The sequence below is a fragment of the Myotis nattereri genome (assembly GCF_964212035.1).
Source record: "Myotis nattereri genome assembly, chromosome: 17".
NCBI classification, from domain to species: Eukaryota; Metazoa; Chordata; class Mammalia; order Chiroptera; family Vespertilionidae; genus Myotis; species Myotis nattereri.
The window spans coordinates 48,222,943-48,248,522 of record NC_138092.1 but is presented as its reverse complement, the minus strand read 5'-3'; the positions used below and the strand labels follow the sequence as shown (position 1 = coordinate 48,248,522).

Genomic DNA, 25,580 nt, shown 5'->3' with positions numbered 1-25,580 from the left:
TTGCATTTCCCTAATTGCTAGCGAGGTTGAACATCTTTTCATGTATCTGTTGGCTGTTTGTCTTCTTGGGAGAGATGTATTTTCAGATCCTCTGCCCATTTTTTTTATAATTGGGTTGCTTGTTTGTTCGGTGTTGAGTTTTATGAGTTCTTTATATTTTTGGATATTAAAATCTTTGTCAGCGCTATTGTTTGCAATATCATCTCCCATTCAGTCGGCTGCCTATTTGTTTTGTTGTCAGTTTCTTTTGCTGTGCAGAAGTCTTTTAGTTTGATATAGTCCAGTTCGTTTATTTTGCCTTTACTTCTCGTGCCTTCTGGGTCAAGTTCATAAAATGTTCTCTACAGCGAAGGTCCATAAGGTTGGTACCTGTATTTTCTTCTATGTAACTTATTGTTTCGGGTCTTATATGTAGGTCTTTGATCCATTTTGAATTAATTTGTGTACATGGGGACAGACTGTAACCCAGTTTCATTCTTTTGCATGTGGCTTTCCAGTTCCCCAGCACCCTTTATTGAAGAGGCTGTCTTTACTCCATTGTGTGTTTCTGACTCCTTTGTGGTGGGTGACTGATTCTTTTAATGAAAGTGAAATATACAGAACAATGGTCACCATGCTCCAAATTTCACATGAAACTCCAATTACCAGCTTTTGCTCTGTTGAGCAGTAGATGTTCTGATTTCTCTATGAGACAGAAGCTCTTGAAAGGCTATGAACTTCTCAAAAGATCTGAGAAGACAGGGTTCCGCAAGTCCTCACAAGTATTAAACCAAAGGTCTATAGTTTTCTAACTATGTGTACACAGACACCGAGTCAATACAGTGAACCAGGTGAGCCCTGAGGGAGGTTTTCCATTTTTGATGGAAATACGACAATGCCATACAAATTACTGCCAGTCAGCGTGTGCAACCTAACTACTTAATAATCTAAGGTTTAATGTCTGAGTTGACCATAACCAGGAACCGAGAAAGTTAAGAACCTCTGAAATAGGTAAATGATTGAGTCAAGCAAACCAATCTTGGAGGAACATGAGAAACAATAAACATGACAGCAAATAAATGAACAAGAAGATAATCACAGACTATGTTGTGAATTCTTCATTAATTCATTCAATGAACGTGGACTGCGTGTTGGCTTTGTATCCAGTGGAGTTCTGGTGCCAGAGATATAACAATAAACTAACATCTTGTCTCTCACAAAACATGTGTTTTGGTGAGGAGGTGGGACAGCCACAAGCAATACATAAAAACAGTCAAGTGATGATCAGGCTATGGAGAGAAATGGGGCAGGGGCTAACCAGGCCATGGCCTCTCCCCTGCAGTGACTTGCGTATTTGAGGTTCTACCTGGAGCCCTCCCATCCATGAATGGACCTCAAGGTTGAGATTCCATCTGATTTTGTTGCTTACCAAGCAAAGATTTTCAAAATATGTTCAATTAATCTTTAAAAATTCAGGTTAAAATATGTCATGTGTACCATATCCCACCCCCAAAACTGGACTGTGTGAGAAAATACAGAAGTCCATGCATTAATAAGCCAACAGGACAAATCCTGGATATTGAAATTATTTATTAGTTTTTTTTTTCATTTATGGAAACTCAGACATTTTTCCTAATTCATCTGCAATAAACATTGGTTATCTATACATATAAAAGCCTAAGCAACCCAACAACCGAATGACCGAACAGCCCGTCAACCGGTGGATATGATGTGCACTGACCACCATGGTGCAGACGCTTAACACAGGAGCTGCCCCCTGGCGGTCAGTGTGCTCCCACTGTGGTAGTGCACACCCACTCAGCTGACCAATGGGCACCAGATGCCAGGCTCACAGCCGGCAAGCGAAGCTGTAGCGGCACTAGCCTCTCCAGACTCCGTGGCAGCGCTATCAGGCAGCGGCAGGCGCAGCGAGGCCGGATTGAGCAGGAGCAGCACAGCGCCCAGCCAGGGCTCAGGCTGCCTGCTGCTTCGCACACTACTACATCCCTCAGGGGATGTCGGACTGCCAGTTTAAACCAGTAGTCCGACATCCCCTGAGGGGTCCTGGATTGCAAGAAGGCGCAGGCCAGGCTGAGGGACCTCACTGGTGCACGTGCACCGGGCCTTTAATTATATAATAATAAAAAATAAGCCCTAGCTGGTTTGGCTCAGTGGATAGAGCATCGGCCTGTGGACTGGAAGGTCCCGGGTTCGATTCCAGTCAAGGGCACATGTTCAGATTGTGGGCTCAATCTCCAGTAGGGGGTGTGCAGGAGGCAGCCAATCAATTATTCTCTCTCATCATTGATATTTCTATCTCCCTCTCCCTTCCCCTCTGAAATCAATAAAATATATATATATTTAAAATATAATAATAAATAAAATCTCTGAAGACTCTATATGCATTAAAAGACTAAATAATTCACAGGTGATATAAAGTTTCCCGGGAGAACAAAGGTTTCCAATCTTCTGAATTTGCTCTTGGGAGAGTCAAGCAGGAAGCCAAGTTTGTGGTGTTCTCAGAATTCAGATTTGCTTTTCCCTCGAGGGTTGAAAGGTGGGCTTTCTTGGAAGAGAGAGAAGAGGTAGCAGAGTGGCAATCTGTGGAGAGGGAAGTTGTCCACTCTCCTGGGTGAGTCCGACAGGCTGCTCCCTCCGCGCTGCTGTGAGACGGTCAGTCCTAGGGAGGCGCTCTGCCACGCGTCTGGGTGAGGATGCCCCGAGGGAAGGCCGGGAGATGCGGGACATCGGCCTGCTCTGGGAGGCCCCAGGAGAATGGTGGAGGCCCCGGCGTGGCCCAGGCACCCGGCAGCCGCAAGCACACGCCTGCCCAGGGTCACGGGGAGGGAAATGAGCACAGGGCAATGGCAAGGTCACCTGGAGGTTCTGGGTCTTTAACAAGAATGACCACCATCCCGTTGTCGTGCAGGGTTACGGAGTTTTAAGAGAATGCCAGGAAACACATGACACGGGTTGCTTTATCTCAGTCTCTGTATTATGCACAGATTCACTCATTGCATGCTCCGTAGAACATTCCACTGCTCTCCTGCCTTACACAGCGTGTGCTGGAGGCCTCCCAGGAAGGCCCGGGAGGGCCGCTCTGAGACACGGGCAGGTGTGACCCCAGGTGGCCGCCGGCCCGGGAGGAGCAGCAGGAGCTGGGACAGCGCCATGCCGCTGTATTAATAGACGTCTAAAAGGATTTCCTATTTCTGGATGGGAAAGTTTTCTAGATGGGAAAGAATTCTTTTTCTCACTGGGGAGTTCTCCACTGAGCTCTAAATGAAGACAAAAGGGACAGAATCCTAAAAGCAGCAAGAGGGAGCGGGGGCACAGGGCCCGTTGCCCTTGGGCTCTGCTCATTCCCAGGCGGGTCGTCCGCACCCGTCTTGGGGCGCAATCCTCAGAGAGCAGGAACGTCTGCTTTCGGCCAGAATTGAGGGCCCAGAGGAAGAGATGTTAAGGAGACTCTTGAAAGGCTGTTTCTTAAGGCGCAGACAACACGGTGTCTGTGAGGGCAGCGCAGAGGCCGCCCATAATCAAACCTCAGCATTTCTGCAGCAGAAAAAATAACCATGCGGAATGGGAAGAGAAAACAAAAATAGGCTCGTGTCAGACGGGCTTGGTGAGAGGGCGAGGGGTGCCCATCCGCGTCTAAAATTCTCCAGTTCTCCGTGTCCGGCTCTCGCGTGGCCTCCGTGGCGGCTCTGCTTGTCGGGTGCTCCCTTCAGCCGTTCAGACGACCTGTTCCACCCACTCACCAGGACGCTCTTCTGTGAGAACAAACACTTAAACATCTCCTTTCTCTGTAGCTGTCAGAGCTTAATTGCCATGAAGGCATTGTAATTGGAATCTGTAACTGAAATTTTACTCTGTACTTTTTCAGTAAAAATACTAGTGATTTTTTAACAAAGTCTGTAAAACAGAGTTTCTGGCTGTCTGATAGCCAAACCTTCTCATTGTCCTTATGTCGGTTCTAAACTAACAAGCGACTGTCCTTTCGTTTAAAACCCTTCCTTCCGCTTGTGTCCTGGCAGCATCGCCTGCGCCCACTCCCCTGCAGTGACGTGAGTCCCCAGGAGTGTCAGCCCCCCAGCCGGGCGCCTCGCCTGACCCTCCGCCCTCCCTTCTCCCAGGATCTGCTCTGGCCGGTGCCACCTCCACGCCTCCACCCCAACACACACACACACACGCACACGCACACACACACACATGCATGTGCACACGCACACGCATGCACGCACGCACACATACACATGCGTGCACACACGCACATGCATGCACACACACGTACACACACACACTATTTGTTTCTGAACTGCAACAAAGTGTTTTAGGGATTTTTTAAAATAACTTTATCCAAAAAAAAAAATGAGCTGCCTCTTAGGACACTGAATTCTGTCTGATGCTTATGACGCGCCTGTCATCTTCCTAAGAAAGAAAGCGCTTCATCCTGGGCCTGCGCCCGCTCTCCTTCCGCCCCTTCCCTGGCTTGTCCTGAAGCCCCAAGCGCAGCCCTGTCCTCATCTCGGCTGCCCTGGAAGTGCTTCTGTCCCACGCCGCCCCCTTGACCTCAATAGCACCTTCCCTCCAAATATCGGACTTCATTCTTCTCTCACCTCTCACATGGACTCAATCCAGTCAACACCTGCTCCTGGAGCACCCTGTCCAGTCAGGAGTTGTAATGACGGGTGCAGTCGTCGGGACTTTCCAGAGAAAGAGAACCAATAGGAGGTTATATGTCATCATTGATGTATAGTCTCCCAGCTGCATTTAAATGTATTATAAGATTTCTTATAAGACACTGGCTCACATGATTATGGTGACTGAGATGTCCTACAATCTGTCTGCAAGCTGAGCCCCGGGGAGCTGATGGAGGAGAAGCCCGCGTTCTGCCGGCCCAGCCAGGCAGGCAGGGAGAGGCCAGCTCCCTCCCTTTTGGTCTATTGAGACTTTCAACAGACTCGATGAGGCCCACCGCACTGGGGAGGGCACCTTCTCCATCCAGTCCACCCCTTCAAATGTTTCCTCCAGACACGCCCTCACAGACACACCCCAAATAATATTTCACTGGCCATCTGGGCATCCCGTCCTCGGCCATCACAACTGGGACCTAGGAGTGAGGAACCGGCCTCGGAGCTCAGCAGCCCGGCTGTGGCCTGCCCTGTGCCTCCCAGCACCGCTGTGAGCCTGGGCATCACAGAAGCCACCTGGGGTCTGTCGGGAAGGTGTGTGCGGGGCTTCCTCTCACGGCCTTCCCATGCCCAGCTAAGCAACCACCTCTGACTGTCAACCCCATACGTGGGCCTGGACACAGAGAGGTTCACCTGGGAGAGGGCTGTGCTCTTACAGACCACATCGAAGGAGTGTTGCACAAGCAGCCTGCGTGGGCCTTGGTTTCCAGGTCAGAATAGCCACCAGAAGCCCATTTACATAGAAAATGGTGCAGTGCTTAGCGTTCTAGCTCTCCGGTGGTCCCGTGGCTGCAGGCTGTCCAGCATGCCCCTCCACCGTTCCAGGTGGCTGTGCCCACGCTTCATGATGATTTCTCTTAAGACAAAAGGCCCAGGAAGCAGGTCTTTCTAAAACCACTTGTTTTCTTCCTTCAAAGAACCTTCTGTCCATGCAAAAGGACTTCCCAGAAAGTGATGTCAGAACCTGGGAAAGGTCAAAGGACACCCTGCGTGGGGGTTAGGACTGCATTCAGAGGCGTTGGAGAGCCCAAGCAGAGTGGAGAGGGTGTCCCTTCAGGGGGACTGAGGCAGCGTCCAGGGTGGGAAGACTGGCTGGATGCGGCGGTGTCCTGCTGGGAGGAGGCAGAGAGGTGATGGGAAATTGATCAAATAAGTAGCTATTTTAAGGACACTGGAGCCAGCTTGAACCCTGTGGTGTTGTGAATATCAGTGTGACCTTAGGAGTCTGGTAGATAAAAGATAGATAGATTGATAGATAGATAAATAGATGATGGATGGGTAGATAGATAGATAGATAGATAATAGGAAGAAACATGATGGATAAGCAGATAAATATGTAGCTTTTTGCAGAAGGGCAAGAGACTTCTCATCAAAAGGGGGGCTGCTAACAGAGCCATTGAAATCCATAAACAAGCAAATAGACTCTTAGTAAAAGAAATTATTTAATTCAGATTTTCCACTAACAGTTATAGCAGGGAATGGGCAATATCACCGCTATCTGGAACCCCCCAGGTGGCACTAGGATTTTATATTGTCTGAAAACAAATTAATGCAAGGGAAAAAGGTGGGGAGGAAGGGACAATAGAAAAACTCAAAGAATTCAATTACATAACTAATAATAGATACACTTTATGAATTATCACTAGCTCTGATTCTCATCCTCTTCTATGACTTCCTAAAACTTTCAAATATCTGTTTCATAATTATAATTTTGTCAAGTTGGCTTGACTTTGTCAAGTTGACAATTGTTTCACCAAACACTGAATGGCTGACTGGCTGTTTCTGTGCAGCTACATCAGTGGACTTTGAGCAAAGCAGATTCCCTCCATGATGTGGGCGGCCTCACCCAACCAGTGCACGACCTTAAGAAATCCTACCAAACCCTCCTTCAGGAAGGAAGGAGTTCAACCCCAGGCTCCCTTCGAAGTCAAGACTGTTACATCAACTCTGGCTGCCAGACTGCCCTGCAGAATTGGGACTTGCCAGCCTCGGATTGTGTCTGCCAGTCCCTCAAAGTACCCGAGCTCTAGAAAGGTAGATGGATGGAGAGATGGATAGACAGATAGGTGGGTGGATAGATGATAGATAGATAGATAGATAGATAGATAGATAGATAGATAGAATCTCTGGAGAACCCTGGCTAATACACACAACACAAATTTCTATTCCAAAGGAGTAAAGTCAATCTCTGGAGTGAAATAACCTGACAGATTCTATGAAAATCTGACAGACTCTTAGGAAACACAATGGACAGAAAAAGGAATACAGGAGAGGGTTAGAAGATCTTTACATTTGATTTACTTGAATCCTTTACTCCAGCCTAATTATATTAGGGTATTTCATAGATTCTCTTTAGCTCAAGCTACTTCTGTCTTTAAAGGGAGACACATGACTGACTTTGGATTCTGCTTCTTATTGAAGGAGCCTTACATTTACCTATTTCCACAGCAAAGGGATATGTGTTAGGATAATAAGCAGGGCTCCCCAAGCTTTAATGGGCAGACAAATGACCTGGGGTTGTTTTAAAATGCAGATTCTGACTTCTTAGGTCTGGGCATGGCCTGAGATGCTGCATGTTCCACACGCCCCCAGGCGTGGCCGGGCTCTTGGTCTGGGCCCATGCTTTGAGAATCACCTGGATCACTTTTAAAACTACTGAGTCCCCACGCCCCTCTGTTAGAGAGTCCGCTCAGTAGGTGCAGGAGGGCCCAGGAATCTGTGTTCTTAGCAAGCATGCACATTGTTCTTTGAAAGACGAAGCCCTGAGCCAAAGAGTTCTCTCTGTCCTTAATATTCTTTAAAACCCTCATGTCAACGCCCAGCCAGTGTGGCTCAGTGGTTGAGCGTCTATCATGAACCAGGAGGTCACAGTTCGATTCCCAGTCAGGGCATATGCCCGGGGTTTCGAGCTCGATCCCTAGTAGGAGGTGTGCAGGAGGCAGCCAATCGATGATTCTCTCTCATCATTGATGTTTCTCTCTCTCTCCCTTCCTCTCTCTGATATCAATAAAAACTATTTTTTTAAGTAAAACCCCGTGTCAATACAGAAGTGTGGAACTAACCTGGACCCTGGAAGTGGGGCCAGGTATCTACACGTTTGAACATTCACGAATGACCCTGACACGTCACAGAGCCAAGAACTGTTAAGTACTCCCAGTAGACTGCAAGGTGCAGCGAAGGTTGAGAACTCTGAGTTGGAGTTTCAGCCCCAGGTCAGCTGTAAAACAAATTTAAAACTGCAAGAGCCACGTGCCCCTAGCCCTGAGCTGGGGACCAAGCTGCCCTCCACGTCCCTCCCCCTGAGCACCCCCAGGGCACACTTGGTCCCTAAGGGTAAGGACTCTTCCCGTCTGACTCCCATTGCCCCTGCTGCCACCCTCTAAGCCCTGCCCACAGCCCCTGCTGCCACCCTCTAGGCCCCTCCCACTGTCCCTGCTGCCACCCTCTAGGGCCCTCCCACTGTCCCTGCTGTCACCCTCTAGGCCCCTCCCACTGTCCCTGCTGTCACCTTCTAGGCCCCTCCCACTGCCCCTGCTGCCACCCTTTAGGCCCCTCCCACTGTCCCTGCTGCCACTCTCTAGGCCCCTCCCACTGTCCCTGCTTCCACTCTCTAGGCCCCTCTCACTGTCCCTGCTGCCACTCTCTAGGCCCCTCCCACAGTCCTTGCTTCCACTCTCTAGGCCCCTCCCACTGTCCCTGCTTCCACTCTCTAGGCCCCTCCCACTGTCCCTGCTGCCACTCTCTAGGCCCCTCCCACAGTCCCTGCTTCCACTCTCTAGGCCCCTCCCACTGTCCCTGCTGTCACCCTCTAGGCCCCTCCCACTGTCCCTGCTGCCACCCTTTAGGCCCCTCCCACTGTGCCTGCTGTCACCTTCTAGGCCCCTCCCACTGCCCCTGCTGCCACCCTTTAGGCCCCTCCCACTGTCCCTGCTGCCTCTCTCTAGGCCCCTCCCACTGTCCCTGCTTCCACTCTCTAGGCCCCTCCCACTGTCCCTGCTTCCACTCTCTAGGCCCCTCCCACTGTCCCTGCTGCCACTCTCTAGGCCCCTCCCACAGTCCCTGCTTCCACTCTCTAGGCCCCTCCCACTGTCCCTGCTGCCACCCTCCAGGCCAGCCGTGGGCAAACTACGGCCCCGCGGGCCGGATCCGGCCCGTTTGAAATGAATAAAACTAAAAAAAAAAAGATCGTAACCTTTTATGTAATGATGTTTACTTTGAATTTATATTCACACAAACACTCCATCCATGCTTTTGTTCCAGCCCTCCGGTCCAGTTTAAGAACCCACTGTGGCCTTCAAGTCAAAAAGTTTGCCCACCCCTGCTCTAGGCCCTTCCCACTGGGGACCGCAGCCTCCAGTGGCTGCAGGAACAGCCCGTCTGACCTGCTGGGCGCTGGCTCCACCGGGAGAGCACCCTGCCTCCTTGTGGGTCCTGACAGCGTCATCCGTCTGGCAGCTGTTTCTGTCATTTTGAGTTAAAAGTAAATAAAATATTTCCCAGTGCTTCTGGCCATCCCCCCTCTGAGACACGTTTCCCCTGATCACCCGCAACCTGGCTGTCAGGCGGCCCTCCGTGTGGACATCTGGAGGGGGAGATGGGCCAGGAGAGCTTTCATTTCGCTAAGAGTGTTCTTTAATGAATCTCCCGTTGGCAGGAGGAAGTCGGGACAGGCATCAGAGCCAGGGAATCTGAGGCTTGCTGCCTCCCCTTTCCTCCATCAATCCTGCGACTCCTTTCAGCAACCCCGAAGGGTCAGGACCCTGGGCTGGAAAAGATGATAGATTCAATGGCTAGCTTTCCTTCACAGCACTGCGTCTCACTCACTGTGGGTTCCCTCTACGTTGTACGATGGCGCCTGGCTGAAGGTAGGCCGGGTATCGCACACACACTCCGAAGGCCTTGCTGCAAAGCAAATTAATTTTCTGGGAAAATGAATAAAATGCCAAGTCCCCACGGAAGCCAGGCTCCAACAGGCAGAGCGTAGGGCTGTGGCATGGCTCTCCTGGCTTCTTCAGCTTGCTTCTGGGTTGGCTGACATGTTTTCCAATTTGTGGGATATTTTTTTTTGGAAACGAGGTTTCCTCGGGGATGAGAGGAGAGTCAGTGGTGCCCCGTGAAGGCACAGCCGCTGCGTGCTGCACGCCCTGGGCTGGCCGCCTGCTCGCCGCAGCTCCTTTCAGCGAGGCGGGCCCAGCAGTCACCCAGGGAAGGGGTGCTGCCAGTAGCTTATCACTGTATTCTCTCCAGAAGGAATCAGGAAAAGTTTGGATTAAGTAACGTGCAGGCAACTATTTACTTTCTTCTAAAATTTTTTGTCCTAAACTGTCAGAGCCCAGATATGTCTGGATCTAAGTTCTTTCCAACCCCTCATTAGTTAGCAGTGACCCCCACTCCCACCTCCTGTGAGGGCGAGGGGCCAGGCAGGGAGCTTGAAGTCCCGAGCTGAGTTTCAGCGCTGCTACCATTCGGTGACCTGGAGCCAGGCCGTACTTCACATTGTGGGGGTGAAGAATTGTATTGATTTATTAGAAAGGCCTTTAGAAGTTTCATGTTAGACTATTTGAAAGAAATGTGACATTATTAACAAAGATAACAATCCGCCATCTATATAATAAAAAGCTAATATGCTAATTAGACAGACAGCTGGACCACCTTCTGGAAGGACCAGTGGGCGGGCCCCCGAGGCAGCTGGAACTGGGAGGACCAAGGCAGCTGGGGCTTCGAGGGCCGAGCCCCTTGCATGAATTTCATGTATCAGGCCTCTAGTGAAGAGAATAAATGCTATTTTCCACATTGTCATTGTCCCAGAAGAGTGCACACTGGACAAGAGGAAGATGGCTGTGCTGTGTACACTGCGCGGGGGGGGGGGGGGGGGGGGGTGGGGAGGGGGGGCGGGGGAGGGGAGGCCGTGGGGGGGGGGGCGCAGGGGAGGGGCAGAAAATGAAAGATTCTCAAAGCCAGGCATTCCCTGCAGGTGTGCCCAGGAAATTCCACATCACTGCCTGAAGACAGGAGAGAGGGAAGGGGGGAGAGAGAGAGAGAAAGAGAGAATTCTCTCGGGTTGCCTCTGGGGTCAGATGCCCTGAGGTGAATGCAGGCTTTCATTCCCTAGTGAGTGGGACTGAAACTGGGTTTGTAAAGGGTGTTAAAATGGAGCTCCTCCAACCCCATTTAAGTTTAATTATAATAAAATAGTCTCTGTGTATATTTAGACTCACACCGAGCGCTGAGAGCTGTGCTTCCACGCAGTTCGTCTGGTATTTCTTCCTTGGAAACATTCTCACTCCCCATAAACCCTACTTGGGAGGCATGCTGGCTTCCTAAGGCATTTCATGGACAAGGTCAGTGTGGTTTGGCTCTCTCCTCAAAATCAAAAGAAAATTATTTCATAAAAAAGAACAAAGGGCCTTAGCCAGTGTTTCCCAGTGGCTGGCGTGTTGCCTGGCACACCCAAGTGTCATGGGTTCGATTCCCGGTCAAGGGCACTTACCTGGGTTGTAGGTTTGCTCCCTGCCCCGAGTCAGGGTGCATGAGGGAGGCAACCAGTGGATGTGTCTCTCTCACATCTACGTTTCTCTCTCTCTTTCCCCTCCCTCCTTCCCTTCCACGCTCTCTGAAAATCAATGGAAAAATTATCCTCATGTGAGGATCAAGAAAACAACAACAACAAAAGAACAAAGCAAACTGGTCCTGTAACGAAGTCTAGAAATCAAAGTGGTTTAAACAACACTATGGAATGTCTTTATTTCTTCCTCAAGAATGAACAGCTCATACATTCATACAGTCTGACCGCGGGAGAGACTGTACCTGATGCACACGGCCAGGTGAGAGGGGCCGATACTCAGTCGGGAAGAGCTGTCGGGTCCGAGAGCAACCGTTTGCAACCGAGCCTCAGGCCCGACAGAACCAAAGCAGCTGACTCCTCTTCTGACTCACTGTCCCCACACCTCCCAAGCCTGTCCTTACACACACGCAAGGTCCCAGTAACTTTAATTCCAAATGACAGTGGCTCCTGGCCGCGGGGGTAACGTCGGGCCTCAGCCGCTCCGCCCGGCTCCAGCTATTTCTGGGCGTCTCCAGGGTGATGTCCCCGCTGCCCGTCACAAGTCACAAATCCACCCTTGTTTTCTGCTCCTGCGCTCGCTGCCGGGTGTCATACCTGCCCCCGCTGCTCGCGGTGTGGAAATACCCGGGTCTGGAAAAATCCTCTCCTCACCCCAGGCCACAGCTGCGGGCCCGGAGAAGGGGGGCACAGTCTTCTCCTGATTCCAGCACCTCTTTGTCACTTGGGCCTGAACACTTAGGGCAAGACGCTCTGGCAGTTACCCACGCTGAGTTCTCTCCAGCTTCCTGCTCAACTTCTCTCTCCACGGGGTTCCCGACTAGACCTGGGGCTCAGATGGAGAGCAGGCACCAGCCAGTCCTTCGCTGTCCTTGGCCCTGGAATAGCAACTCTATCACTCAGGACAGGGAGGCCACGAAGCAGTCACAGTGGCACCGAGAGCGCCGAGCACACAGAGGGTCCCTCCTTGTGCCTCCTGTGTGCTCTGTGCAGGTTTTGGGGGTGGGGGAGGGGTAGGCCGTGTCTTCTCATCGGTGTCACCCAAGACACCAACCTCAACAGGCCAAGTTAACTCGACATGCTCCCCGTGACGCCTGTGGCCCGGCAGCTTCTTGATGCGACTCAAATCTCCTCTAAACCATTTCATCAAAGCAAGTCCCATGGCACACCTGGACTCTAGGCTACTGCGCGTGCAACCCTCCCTCAGGCTTGGAGGTGGGGGACCAGAATGTGTGCACTGCAGACGCCTCCCAGAAACCCGTCGAACAGACGCTCACCCCTCTGCCAGGGTGAAGGTGGGCGCCCGCAGCCACGCTCAAGCCGAGCACATGCTGTCATTATGAGAGCAGCGACCCTGCGCCTGGCAGGTGAGGACAGTGACCCCTGCGCCTGTGCCCACTCTGGAGTCCTCACATACCTGCTGTGGGACCAGGAGGCCCACGGTGACTGGGAAAAGAAACGCCGCTATACTCACAAACCCCTTTTCAATACCCAAGGGGCACACATTTTACTAAAACAATACAATTATACCCAGAAAAAGGTGATGTGCTTTGTGCTCCCTGGAGGAGTGCTGAGCAGCCACACCCACGTTCAGCTCCGCCCCGGCCAGCCAGCGAGGTGGGGTCTTGGGCGGGATGGCCTCTCCTCCCTGCCGCTCTCTAGCAAGCCAGCCCCCTGGCAGCTGGAAGTCACGGATTTGCTCATTTCTCCATTTCATGTCTTTCTTCTGTTTGCCCCTACTGTGCCTCTGTCCTCCAAGGAGCCCTCTTGTTCGACCTCTTCTCCGTCAGCTTTGGTTCCCCTGTTTTATTTGTTGTTTGTTGTCTAGAAAACAAATAGCCCAGCCAACACCAAGCCTCTCTCCTGATTGGTGTTTTCTGCTCAGGCCTTGGGTCTGACTCCACCCACCTTCACCCTCATGCTGCAGGTGAGAGCCTTCCTGACGGCTCACAGGACTGCTCCACTGGATCCAGCAGCTCCCTGCTGTGGGCACGGACATCTAGTGTGCAAGCACTTGAGGTGAGTAGTGCGAACACACATGTCTGCAGGGCCACCCGGGAACTAGGTGCCGATCAGGATGCGAGTGATAAGGACGGGATGGGGTTGGCAGAGGCCTATTGATGGGCTTCCAAGAGAAAGGAATGCCTCCAAGCTCTGTGTATGAGGCCAGCATGACCCTAATTCCAAAGCCAGATAAAGACACTACAAAGAAAGAGAATTACAGGCCAATATCCCTGATGAGCATGGATGCTAAAATCCTCAGGATTTATTCCAGGGATGCAAGGCTGGTACAATATTCACAAATCAATAAACGTGACACATCACATAAACAAATTGAAAGACAAAAATCACATGATCATAATAGACTCAGAAAAAGCATTTAACAAAATCCAACACCCATTTTTGATAAAAAAAAAAAAAAAATCTCTCAGCAAAGTGGGAATAGAGGGAGCATATCTCAACATAATAAAGGCCACATATGACAAACCTACAGCCAACATCATACTCAATGGGCAAAAATTAAAACCATTTCCCCTAAGAACAGGAACAAAACATGGATGCCTGCTTTCCCCACTCTTATTCAACACTAGAGGCCCGGTGCAGAAATTCATGCACAGGTGAGGTGCCTCAGCCTGGCCAGGGATCGGGGCCATCTCACCCAGTCCCAATAGGGTTTGATTGGGACCGCGGGAGGTTGGCCAGCCAGGGAGGTTGGCTGTGGGAACGCATTGACCACCAGGGGACAGGTCCTGCCCTGAGCATCTTCCCCCTGGTGGTCAGTGTGTGTTACAGCAACTGGTCAACCAGTCATTCAGATGTAATGGTTGCTTAGGCTTTTATATTTATAGATAGTACTGGAAGTCCTAGCCACATCTCTGGTAGCGATATGTTTATGGATACATCTCCTAGAGCAAAAACAACAAAGGAGAAAATAAACAAAAGGGAGTACATCAAAATAAAAAAATTCTGCACAGCAATAGAAACCATCAACAAAACAAAAACAGAGCCCACTGTATGGGAGGATATATTTGGCAATGATATATTTAATAAAGGATTAATATCCAAAATATATAAGGAACTCATACAACTTAACTAAAGGAAGACAAACAATCCAATTAAAAAATAGGCAAAGGATCCAAACAGACACTTCTCCAAAGAGGACATACAGATGGCCAAGAGCCATATGAAATAAATGCTCAAAGTCACTAATCATCAGAGAGATGCAAATTAAAATGGCAATGAGGTTTCACCTCACACCTGTCAGAATGGCTACTATCAACAAATCAACAAATGACAAGCGCTGGCAAGGATGTGGAGAAAAGGGAACCCTAGTACATTGCTGGTGGGAGTGCAGACTGATGCAGTCATTATGGAAAACAGTATGGAGTTTCCTCAAAAAATTAAATAATGGAACTGCCATTTGACCCAGTGATCCCACTTCTAGGAATATATCCTAAGAAACCTGAAGCACCAATCAATAAGAATGTATGCACACCTATGTTCATAGCAGCACAATTAACAATAGCTAAGATCTGGAAACAGCCAAATGCCCATCAGTAAGTAGATGAGTGGATAAAAAAGCTGTGGTACATTTACACCATGGAATACTATGCAGCAGTAGAAAAGAAGAATCTCTTACCCTCTGAGACAGCGTGGAGGGACCTGGAGAGTGTCATGCTAAGTGAAATAAGTCAGTCAGAGAAAGACAACTATCACATGATCGCACTCATATGTGGAATCTAAGTAACAAAATAAACTGATGAACGAAGCAGATCCAGAGACATGGAACAGAGTGTGGAGTCTCAGAGGAAGGTGTGGGAGGTGGGGGGTGGCAGGTGATCAACCAAAGACCTTGTATGCATATATGCATGGTCCATGGACACAGGGTGGTGAAAGCCTGAGCCAGGGGTGGGAGGGGGAGTAGAGGGGCCACCAGGCTGGAGGGGGCCAATGGGGGGGAAAGGTACATATGTAATACTCTCTACAATAAAGATTTAAAAATAATAATAATAAAGCTATAACAAAAATTAACTAAATAAAATAGCCCAGATATGAAAACAACCTAAATGTCCAGTGATGGATGACTGGATAAAGAAGAAGTGGTGCATATATACAATGGAATGCTACTCGGCCACAGAAAAGAATAAAATCTTGCCATTTGTGACAACATAGATGGACCTTGAAAGGATTATGCTGAGTGAAATGAGTCAAAAGGAGAAAGACAAAAATTGTTTGATTTCACTCATGTGGAATATTACCCAAAAAAAGGCCCTAGCCGGTTTTGCTCAGTGGATAGAGCATCAGCCTGTGAACCAATGGGTCCCAGGTTCGATTCCCGTCAAGGGCACGTATCTTGGTTGCAGGCTCCTCCCCTGGTAAGGGCTCGTGCAGAAGGCAACCAATTGCTGTGTTCCTCTCACAACAATATTTCTTTCTGTCTTTCCCTCCCTCTTCCACTCTCCCTAAAAATCAATGGAAAAATACCCTTGGGTGAGGATTAATAAAAAATAATAAAAAAATTAAAAATGAGCAAACAAAACAAAATCAAACTCAGATACAGAGAGCAGATCAGTGGTTACCAGATGGGAAGGTGGGTGGGAGTAGACAATGGATAGTAACTAAACTTTGGGGGGTGATTACTTTGTAGTGTGTACAGATGTATAATTATAATGTTGTACACCTGAAACTTATATTTAAAAAAGAGAGAAAGGTCCTAGGGAAGACATCTCACACAGAGGAACAAGAATCAGTAACTCAGGAGGCAGAAGTGTGCGTGCGGACCTGCCCGGAGGCTGGGGCCTCAGAGAAGCGGCGGCCCCTGGTTCCTCAATTCTTCATCTTGAAACAGATGTTTGTAAGAACTAAAGCCCGACCTGCCACGGGGTTCTGCAAAACATGAATAAAAAGCGGACACTGCGTTCACATCCAACTTCCTCATACTGACTAGAGAAGCAAAGGTTCTTGGAATCATAGACCATCAGAGGCTCAAGATCTTAGGACCCTCCTGGACAACGTCCTCATTTTACACTTGAGGGACGAAGGCCTGGGCCTGGACCAGCCACGCAGCTGAAAGTCCCCCGCCCGGCTCAGAAAGGGACAGGCGATGAGACCAGGAAGGGAACAGCCCTGCAGAGACCCAGGTGGGATGCAGCCTCCATGCCACGAAGGGTGCTTGGCCTTGAGGCGGCACACCCTTCCGCTGTCTCCTCTGCTGGGGATCAGGGGAACAGTGGCCGCCTGAGCCTGCAGGTAGGGAAACTGACAGGTGGGAGGGGCCAATGACTGTCAAAGGACTCCTGCCAATGGGAAGGCATGACGCAATTACCGGTGTTAGTTTGCTTTCTCCGTGTCCCCCCACTGGCCTTGGTACCCCTCCTCAGAGCTCCCACCCCACCCTTTCCCCAATCACACCCTTTATCCCCCTGTGCTGAAACTGCCCGATGCAGATACTCCCCAACAGGTCAAGCTCCCTAGGGCCAAGGGCTTCGCCAAATTGCACTTGGTGCACCCCACAGACCCTCAATGAATGTTTGTTTAGTGAAGGAACCTCTAAACCAGTGGTTCCCAACCTGTGGGTCGCGACCCCTTTGGCGGTCGAACGACCCTTTCACAGGGGTCGCCTAAGACCATTCTGCATATCAGATATTTACATGATGATTCATAACAGTAGCACCATTACAGTTATGAAGTAGCAACGAAAATAATTTTATGTTTGGGTAACAACATGAGGAACTGTATTTAAAGGGCCAGAAGGTTGAGAACCACTGCTCTAAACCTTCAAACTTCCAACACAAAAGACTGAAAGTTCAACTAGACGCATTGAGCGCTCTTAGGGTCTCACTAATAAGGCAAATGTGTTCGTATACATTTGTGAATGAAACCTTTCTGAGAAGTGTTTGCAACATTCTACATTTGTAACTTGTAATAGTCATTTTGTGTGTGTGAGGTGGTGGGGGGAGAGAGAGATATGACTATAATTCAGGATGTCTCTAGGCTTCTAACTTTCCAGATTCCTCTCTATCCAAAATAAGATATCCATTTGTCCCCCTGGAATCAAGCTGCCCATCTGGAGTTAGTCACTTGGATAATGCAACCTCAAGGACTCACTCCAGTGTCCACGCCCTGGCTGTCTCCTGAATCCCAGATGCCTGCTGCTAAAGGGACAGGTGCAAAGCTCCCTGTGTGTGACTGGCATTATGCCTACTTTATCTCCCACCTCGTCATCTGTCACAGTCAAGAACTAGCAGCGCAAATTCAAATTTCAAGGGAATAAAATAATAGAGACTGCACAGGAGCTCCCCTTTCAAGCATGACCTCAATAAACCCCTTTGCCCTTGGTCTTCTGGATTCAGTGGGGTGGAGGGGAAATGGTTGCGTGTCTGTGGGCCCAAAGCCAACTAACAGTAGTTTGGGTAGGTACTGCCTGGAGCAGTTCAGATCCAAAGGTGCTGAGAACTTCTTAGAGTCAAATTTTGGAAATTTGAGATTTATATCCATATTATTCCCAAATAGGAAGTGATATATTCTCTGCCAGAATATATGTGAACCCCATCGCCCCCTGCTGCTGATTTCTGCTTATCTAATAATCTACATTTACATGGTACCTGTTTATGTGTTCTAGAGAAACGTTCCGGTATTTTGAAATCTAGCAAGTTTTTAAAGTCTGAGAAGTAATGTTTATCCTAAACAGCAGCAGTGTCCACAGTCAGCAAATGTGAACAATGCTCCTTCAATCAGATGACGAAGATAAACTAATGGCATTATGTTCTATCGCAGGGAACTTGGGCTTTAAACATAATTGATGTGATCCACCTAAAGGACTCATCAGTATTTAGGAAGTATTTATTGTGTGCCGCTGTCTGGATCGTGAGGAGAGCAATAAGCAACACCCCCAGAACTCCTCCCAACACAGAGCTCCCCACCTAGCAGGAGGAGAGGAAACTTCCAAGTAAGACAGATGTCCCACGTTGGCAAGGGCTGTGCTTGATGGCGTCAATGCCCCAATTCTTTACCTCCCCTCTACCCACTCCCTTTCCATGGTTTTTTCTGTTTGTTTGTTTTCTTTTGTTTTTTCAGGGAGCTGGGCTTCATCCCTTCCTCTTGACTTGGAGCTCAGCCACGTGACCCAGTTCAGCCAACAGTCTGAGGTCGCGAGGACAGTGTGTCAGCTCCTATCGGCACATAAACCTCAGGGGTTTGGTGGTTCCGACGCCCCGCTTGGTGCCGCGAGGAGAAGACATCCAGGCTGGTCCTCTGGTCCCAGGAGGAGGAGAGAAGGCATGGAGAGAGGTGCCCAGCTGAGCTTCCCCACCAGCTCAGTCCAAGGCAGCACCTCAGGAGCCCCTAAGAGGCCCGAATAAGCTGTCAGCCAGGCCACCCAGGGTGCCCAGCTGAGGCAGCTGACCTACTGACCCCAGATGCATGAGCTATAATAGATGACTGTTGTTTTGGTGTTGAGATTTGGGGTTCTTTGTAACACCTCAATAGCTCACCAATACAAGAGCTAAAGAGCAGCAAAGAGGGAGAAAGCAGTATGTGTGTGTGGTAGTGGTGGGGAGTCCATCCTACATAATAAAAGCCTAATATGGCAAGTGTCTGGTCGACCGGGTCGGCCATTCAACCAGTCAAAGTGTACTATACTAATGATATACTAAGGCTGCTCAACTGCTCACTGTGATGTGCACTGACCACCAGGGGGCAGTCACTTCGACCGGTAGGTGAGCTTGCTGCTGGGGTCCGACGATCAGGACTGAGTGGGATGGGCCCGACATGCCCTGGAGCCCTCCTGCATCCCTCCCTGCCCCTGCACCGGTGGGGTCCCTCGGCCTGGCCTGTGCCCTCTTGCAATCCAGGACCCCTCGGGGGATGTCGCAGAGCAGTTTCAGCCCAACGCCGAAGGCCAGGCCCAGGAACCCCACTGGTGCACAAATTCGTGCACTGGGCCTCTTAGAATAATTTCCTTGTATACAGTTATTTTAATATGTAACACATTCTTAGTGCTTCTACAAACTCCCCCTTCCAAGAATTGCAAGTTTCTGTGTTGCTGACCTAACGCCCTCGTCACATCACCCAGTTGGCACTGTCATCCCCGTTCTATGGGCCCAAGCAAAGTGGGGGGCAGAAGAACTCACGGACTTTATCTGGTTTGAGAGGCAGAGCTGAAATGAACCCTATTTCCACTTCCTGTCCAGTTTACATTCTTGCTCTTTCTCATGTTTGAGGTGCCGTGTGTGAGTTCTCTTTCTCTTTCAGGGTGGCATCCTGTGACTGCTCCAGCTCTCCCAAATTCTCCCTAATTTACCACAAACTCGCTTAGGGCTTAAAGGCCAAGGGTTTAGCCAGTAGAATTCTTGCAACACACTCCCAGGAAGAAGACCTGTTTCAAGGATTAAAAAAACAACAAATATATTTATATATTTATATATATATTTCAAGGATTAAAAAAACACCAAATATATATATATATATGGTGTCCCAAAATTCACGCAAGATTTGAATTTTGCATGAGCATTAACAACAACAACAACAAAAATAAAAGCCTAATTTTACTTGGTTTATTGAATCAGATTCTAATATCTGTTGCCCTTTGATTTTAATCCCTTCAAGTTGATAAGCATTACCAAGTACCAATGGCCCAGGAGCAGGGACAATGAAGACCAGTGAAGACCACGGCTTTGCGTATATGCCAGCAAAGCCGTGGAGGCCATTTACCTGATGTGCTATTCCATACATAACCCTATACTGTATACTTTATGAATCAATAAAAAATTTACAATTTTTAATTATAAACCTGTATTTTCTATCAAAATTACGTCTGGCGTGAATTTTGGGACGATATATATATATATTTGATTTCAGAGAGGAAGGGGGAAGGAGAGAGATAGAAACATCAACGATGAGAGAGAATCATTGATCAGCTGCCTCCTGCACAACCCCACTGAGGATTGAGCCCGCAACCCGCAACCCGGGCATGTGCCCTGACCAGGGAATCGAACCGTGACCTCCTGGTTTATAGGTCCACACACAAGCACTGAGCAGGAAAGGATTCTTTTCAATGGTGGTATAGCCAGTGGTGCTGTTTTGTGGAGATCAAAGCCTTTCCAAAGTAGCCACCCTACCTTCTAAAAGGTGAGGGCAGGTTCCATCATAGTCACTTGTCCTCCCACCTGAAAAAACAAAACGAAACAAAACAGGACATGACAGGGTTCCAGCCCAGCTTTGATTTCCTATTTCCTACAAATCCTAACCATGCGTTTCCCATCTTGTCACACAGCACGTGCTCTGTTGGAATCACAGTCACCAGTTCCAGTTGAGGGTTCTGGAAGATTCTAGGGGCCAAAATTGGCTCCAATACAGCTAGAGTTCATGAACATGCTGAGGGAAAGCATTCCTCTCACTCCGTCTTCTAGGGAGTGGCCTGCTGGTGGCTCCCCCGGCTGCCCGAAAGGTTTCAGATCTTCCTTCCTAAGGTATTCTCCCAATCTAGGGTTGGAAAGCTTCCAACTTTTATGGATTCGCACAATTGGGATCATAAATTCCAGAGCTGTCTGATCTTGGGGAGATCACTGAACCTCCCCTCTGGAATGAAGTTCCTCCCTGTCCTGACATTGTCATTTAAATACACGCCTTAAGCTACTGATTCTAAACTGACGAAGGCTTTCAGCCTGCTACTGACTCACACCAGCCGAGTTAAAGGGTTTAATCACAAGAATTAGGTCAGATCTTTCATCAATCATTTTTAAGTCCTACCAGCCCTCTTGATGGCCTCTTTTTATGTTGAGCCTTACAATTTTTACAAGCAGACCAAAGATCAAAGCGTACACGGTAAGGATCTCAAAATCCCCCAGATCCAGCTGCTCGGGTTCTGGGTTCAGGATACGCCGCACATCCTGAAACGCAGCCTCGGAGTCCGGGAAGCCGGCTCCCTTCCGTGGTGCGACGCCGCCCGGCCGATGCAGCTTCCTGTGTGCGCCCCGCGTCCCTCCAGGCCTGACCTCAGCGCTTCCAGGTCCCGATCGATCGATCGCTCCCCACACGCGCACGCCTGCACCTGTAAAGCCACTCGGACATACGCGGTGGGGTCCTGACGTGATGGCACAGCCGTCAGCTGGGGGGCACTGCACTGAATGGGGGACACGAACCCCACCCTCCTATGTGAATGGGCCTGGACTGGGCTCCAGCCCCCGACAAAAAGGAATAGTCCTGTTAATGGGACCATCTGGCCACCCCGGCCCCAGCGACACCTCTGGGATGGGGGTGGGGGTGGGGGTGGGGAGAAGCGGGAGCGCTCTTGGGGGGCCAGGAAGGCAGCTCCGTAGCGCGCAGCTGCCACCCCGAGCCAGGGGTCCCGCGCGCAGGGGTCGGGCCAGCGGTTCGCCGTGGTCCTCGGCGGCCGGCCGGGGCGCTGGGAGGCCCCCAAGACACTGCCGAGCGGGGAGGGCGCGCTTTGTTCCTGGGCCCGAGGGGGCGAGGCGCCGCCGCCGCGGACAGAGTCGCCGCTGTCCCCGGGGCCCCAGGGCAGCTCCCGCCAGGCGGCCGCGGGCGCCTCCATAGCAACCGCGTGGGAGCTCAGCGAGCCGGGAGAGCCGGGGAAGGGATGGCGGGGGGAGGGATGGCGGGGGGAGGGGGGAGGGGTGCGCGGAGGAGGGAAGGAGGGCCGGGCGGTGGGTGCTGGGGGCGGAGGGCATCTGGAGGAACCGGGAGGGAGAAAGGCCGGGACCTGGAGGGAGGAGGGGAGCGGGCGGGAGCGTAGGCGGGGGGCAGGGAGCGGGGGTGGGGGGGGGGGCAAGAGCCTGGGGAGGAGAGCGGCGGGAGGCTGGGCGGGGCGCGATCTGGAGGAGGGCGCGCCGGCCGCCCGGCTCCACCCTGCTCCGCCCTCCGGGCACCGCGCCCCGGGCGGGGAGTGGGCGGCATTCCGGCTCCAGCTGCCCGGGGAGGTGGGGGGCGGGGGGGGGGGGGGGACGCGGTGGCCCGCGGGTGACCGCCGCTGGGCGGAGCCGCGGGAGCGCGGGGACTGGAGTCCGCTCTGCAGCTGCGCACCTCGCGCCCCCGCGGGCTGCAGGCTCCCGGCCCCCGGGATCCCGGCTCCCGGCTCCCGGGCTGCAGGCTCTCGGCTCCCGGGGCTGCAGGCTCTCGGCTCCCGGTCCCGGTCCCGGTCCCGGGGCTGCAGGCTCTCGGCTCCCGGGCTGCAGGCTCTCGGCTCCCGGTCCCGGTCCCGGTCCCGGGGCTGCAGGCTCTCGGCTCCCGGGGCTGCAGGCTCTCGGCTCCCGGCTCCCGGTCCCGGGGCTGCAGGCCGGGCGGGAGGAGGACCCGCGCCCGCTCCACGCCGGCCAGAGCCTCCTTTCTGTGGCCAGACTCTTAGAAAGGTGATGAGGGTTTTGTTTTTAGTCCCACCCTCTCCCCCCAAAAATGAGGGGCCGGTGGAGAAAACGTGCCGCCCACGCTGAGCTGGGACTCGGAAGCAGTATTATCTGACGTCCGGGAGAAGTTTTCTGGGAAAAGCCAAGTCACAAACCCGTCGTGGTTCTTAAGGGCCATTTGTTTGGCATCGGCTCACACAGGGCACCTCACAACGTGGGCGAAACGGGGTGATCCTGACACGGGGCGAGCTCCCCACAATCTTGGACTAGACCACACTCCGAAATGTGTGAGAACAAACAATTTCAGACTTAGGATCTCAAAAGAAAGCCAGTAGGTTTAAGTGCTGTGTATTTTATTTTTAAATTATTATAGCAAGGAAAAGGGAAAGAAAAATAAACTTGTGGACGTTCTCAGCTAACACGGCCTATGGGAAAATGAAAATAAACCTGATTGAAAAAACAGGGCTCACCATAAATAGGCCTCGCTTTCAGGCAGGGGCCTGGGGTTAAAAAAAAGCACAGCCGGCAGAAAAGGGACCAATCGAATGTAAGACTGTCCGTTTTTCATCAAGTAAAGGTCAAAGCACCCTCTAAGCCTTAAAGCAGGATTTCTCCGTGTAGAGCCAGGGCTTCTGCTTGGTTTTTTGTTCTGAAAATTGTAATCTCTAATTCCCGTTTGCAGGTATTACTCAAAGGAATGCTTTTTGGTCTCATCTACCCACATACTCCCAAATTAGGTACCAATCTAAAAGAAACAGGAAAGCTGTCGGTTTGTAATTATATGACATCCCAGCTGGTTTCAACTCTATCTTTGACCAAAAAGAAAAGATGGAAAATATGGGCAAAGGTCCCACTACATCTATACAGCTGTAAACGCTCCCTTACTTGGACTCGAAATGCATGACCCAGTCTCTGCCTCCCAGCTTGTTGATGTGGGGCCTGTTTGAGGGCTCATGGCATTCCAGGCATTATTCTTGGCAAATTTATAGATATTAGCATTTTATATTTAAATTTCTTCAACTTAGAAGGCAAATAGTAATACAATATTACCCCATTTTATGGGTGAAGAAACTGAGGCTTAGAGAGGCCCCACAACCTGCGCAGATTCGCACAGCTGCAGCCAGTGGGCAGGGCTGCGGGAATGAAGACCCCAAACCAGCCATCCCTGAGCAAGGTCCTTTGCTCCCTGACCTCACATCCCTTGTATCTTACCCAGAATAATTCTGGATTTAACCGTGGGTCAAATACGCTTACCGGTTAACTGAATGTCTTGATATCATCCCGTTTTTGTGGCATTGTGTAGACTTGCGAACTTGTGAGTCATTACTTTCGTATGTTTTAAGTTTTCCCGTAATAAATTTTTATGCAATATTGTAAACTTTAGAAATACAGAAAACAGCAACCCGCCAGGCCCAAATCTGCTACCAAGCACAAGTTGTTCCTGTATGTTCACATGAGTATTTAGAGTTCTGGCAATATTTAAAAATACATATTCTGAATTCAGTGATAACCCATCTTACTTTTTAACTTGTATATACTTTTTTTAAATCCTCACCTGAGGATATATTTTTTTATCTTTTATTATTTTATTTGAGAGAGAGAGAAAGGAGAGAGGGAGAGAAACATGGATCCATCGCCTCCTGGGCTTGGGGTTGTCCTGCCGCTTATATTCTGATGGTTTCTTTATTACCTGCAAGTTAGGAGGCACAGGCTAAGCAACACTGGCTGTCGGTTTGCACCTTCAAAGTCCAGTGAGGGCTGAGAGCTTCCTGCTGAATTTGGCCTCTAGAAATAGATAATTAGAATATACCCTCCCCTGAAAACTTTGGCCCGCATCTTTCCCCTTTTTTCTGTCTGAATCAGTCCTATCGTCCTTCACCTGACTCAGCGTGGGGATGGAAGGAGTGCTGAAAAAACAAGAGTGGAGCTTCTGGGACCAAAGTGAGCAAAAGACTGTTTCCCTCTGCAGGGCCCGCAAGGCTGGGGCTGAAGGTGAGGGTGCTCAGGATGGGGGACAGATGGGAAGATGGGTGGGAACCACTACGGGTGCTAAGGCCCATCTTTTAGGCTGAGAACTAAAGGGAAGAGCTGCTTTTTCAGGCTCGGCTGAGGGGTCAAGTTTGAATTTCAGTTGCCTTACTGGGGACGGGGTGAGACCCCTGCCAAGAGGCGAGGCCCCCAGGAAGTTTCAGAGAGCAGGACTTACTCTCCCACTGAAAACCAAGAGGCCTTTGCTCACGTCCACGGCCACTGTCCCTGGGGGCCTGTGTGCCTGTCCCAAGGCGCTGAGAGCTGGGGGGCGAGGGGGCCCCCGTCCTGCTGTGACTGATTGTGATTTACAATCTTTTCGCTTCCTTTCATTTTCTAAACACATTTCCCCTTAGGAAAGCACTCCCTTGTTACTTTAGTCCAAAGGTAATTTTTTTTTCTTTTACAGAATTTAGAGGGGAAAAAATACCCTGTGACTATTTTTAGCACATGTGACAGAGAAGCGATCATTCACAATGTTACTTAATCATGCTGATATTCCCACCACTGGTATTTGACATTTCCCCAAACTAAAAGTAAAATTTCCCAGTGGGGTCCCAGTCTGAGTAAGATTTATTAGAAAATAAGAATGAAGAAATGGGGGAAGGGAGGGAGATAAAGAGAGGTTCTATTTTTCATAGGATTCTAGTTTTTGTCTCAACAAAAGTTCATTTTAATTGGATTCCTAAGCAGCATTTTGCTGTAGATAATTGCATGCCTTGCCTTTTCTTTTTAGGTCTGACATTTAAGGGAATACAACTAAATGACTTTGTTTTTTCTTACAAAGGAGGTCAAACAAGAAGATGACAATTTAATCAATACAGAGTTTGGGTTAACTAATTCAAAGTGACTAGGAAGTCTGGAATGAAAACTTTAAGCATGCACAGAAAAGAATACCTAATTAGTATTGATCACCAAATAATTCTAAGCACATGTACTGTTTACATAGAAAGGAAG

At 50.1% G+C, this 25,580-nt stretch overlaps 1 long non-coding RNA gene across 2 annotated transcripts; it reads right to left on the bottom strand.

The window, feature by feature from the left end:
* Positions 1–18,062: 18,062 nt before the first annotated feature.
* Positions 18,063–21,471, bottom strand: LOC308533141. 2 transcript variants are annotated; one of them, XR_013997040.1, is made up of 4 exons: positions 21,058–21,471; positions 20,355–20,402; positions 19,368–19,612; positions 18,063–18,579 (listed from the first exon to the last, which is right to left on the bottom strand). It is a non-coding gene; the product is annotated as an uncharacterized lncRNA (long non-coding RNA). The 2 variants fall into 2 exon arrangements; XR_013997041.1 differs by having other exon boundaries at positions 18,070–18,489; positions 21,058–21,440.
* Positions 21,472–25,580: the final 4,109 nt, after the last annotated feature.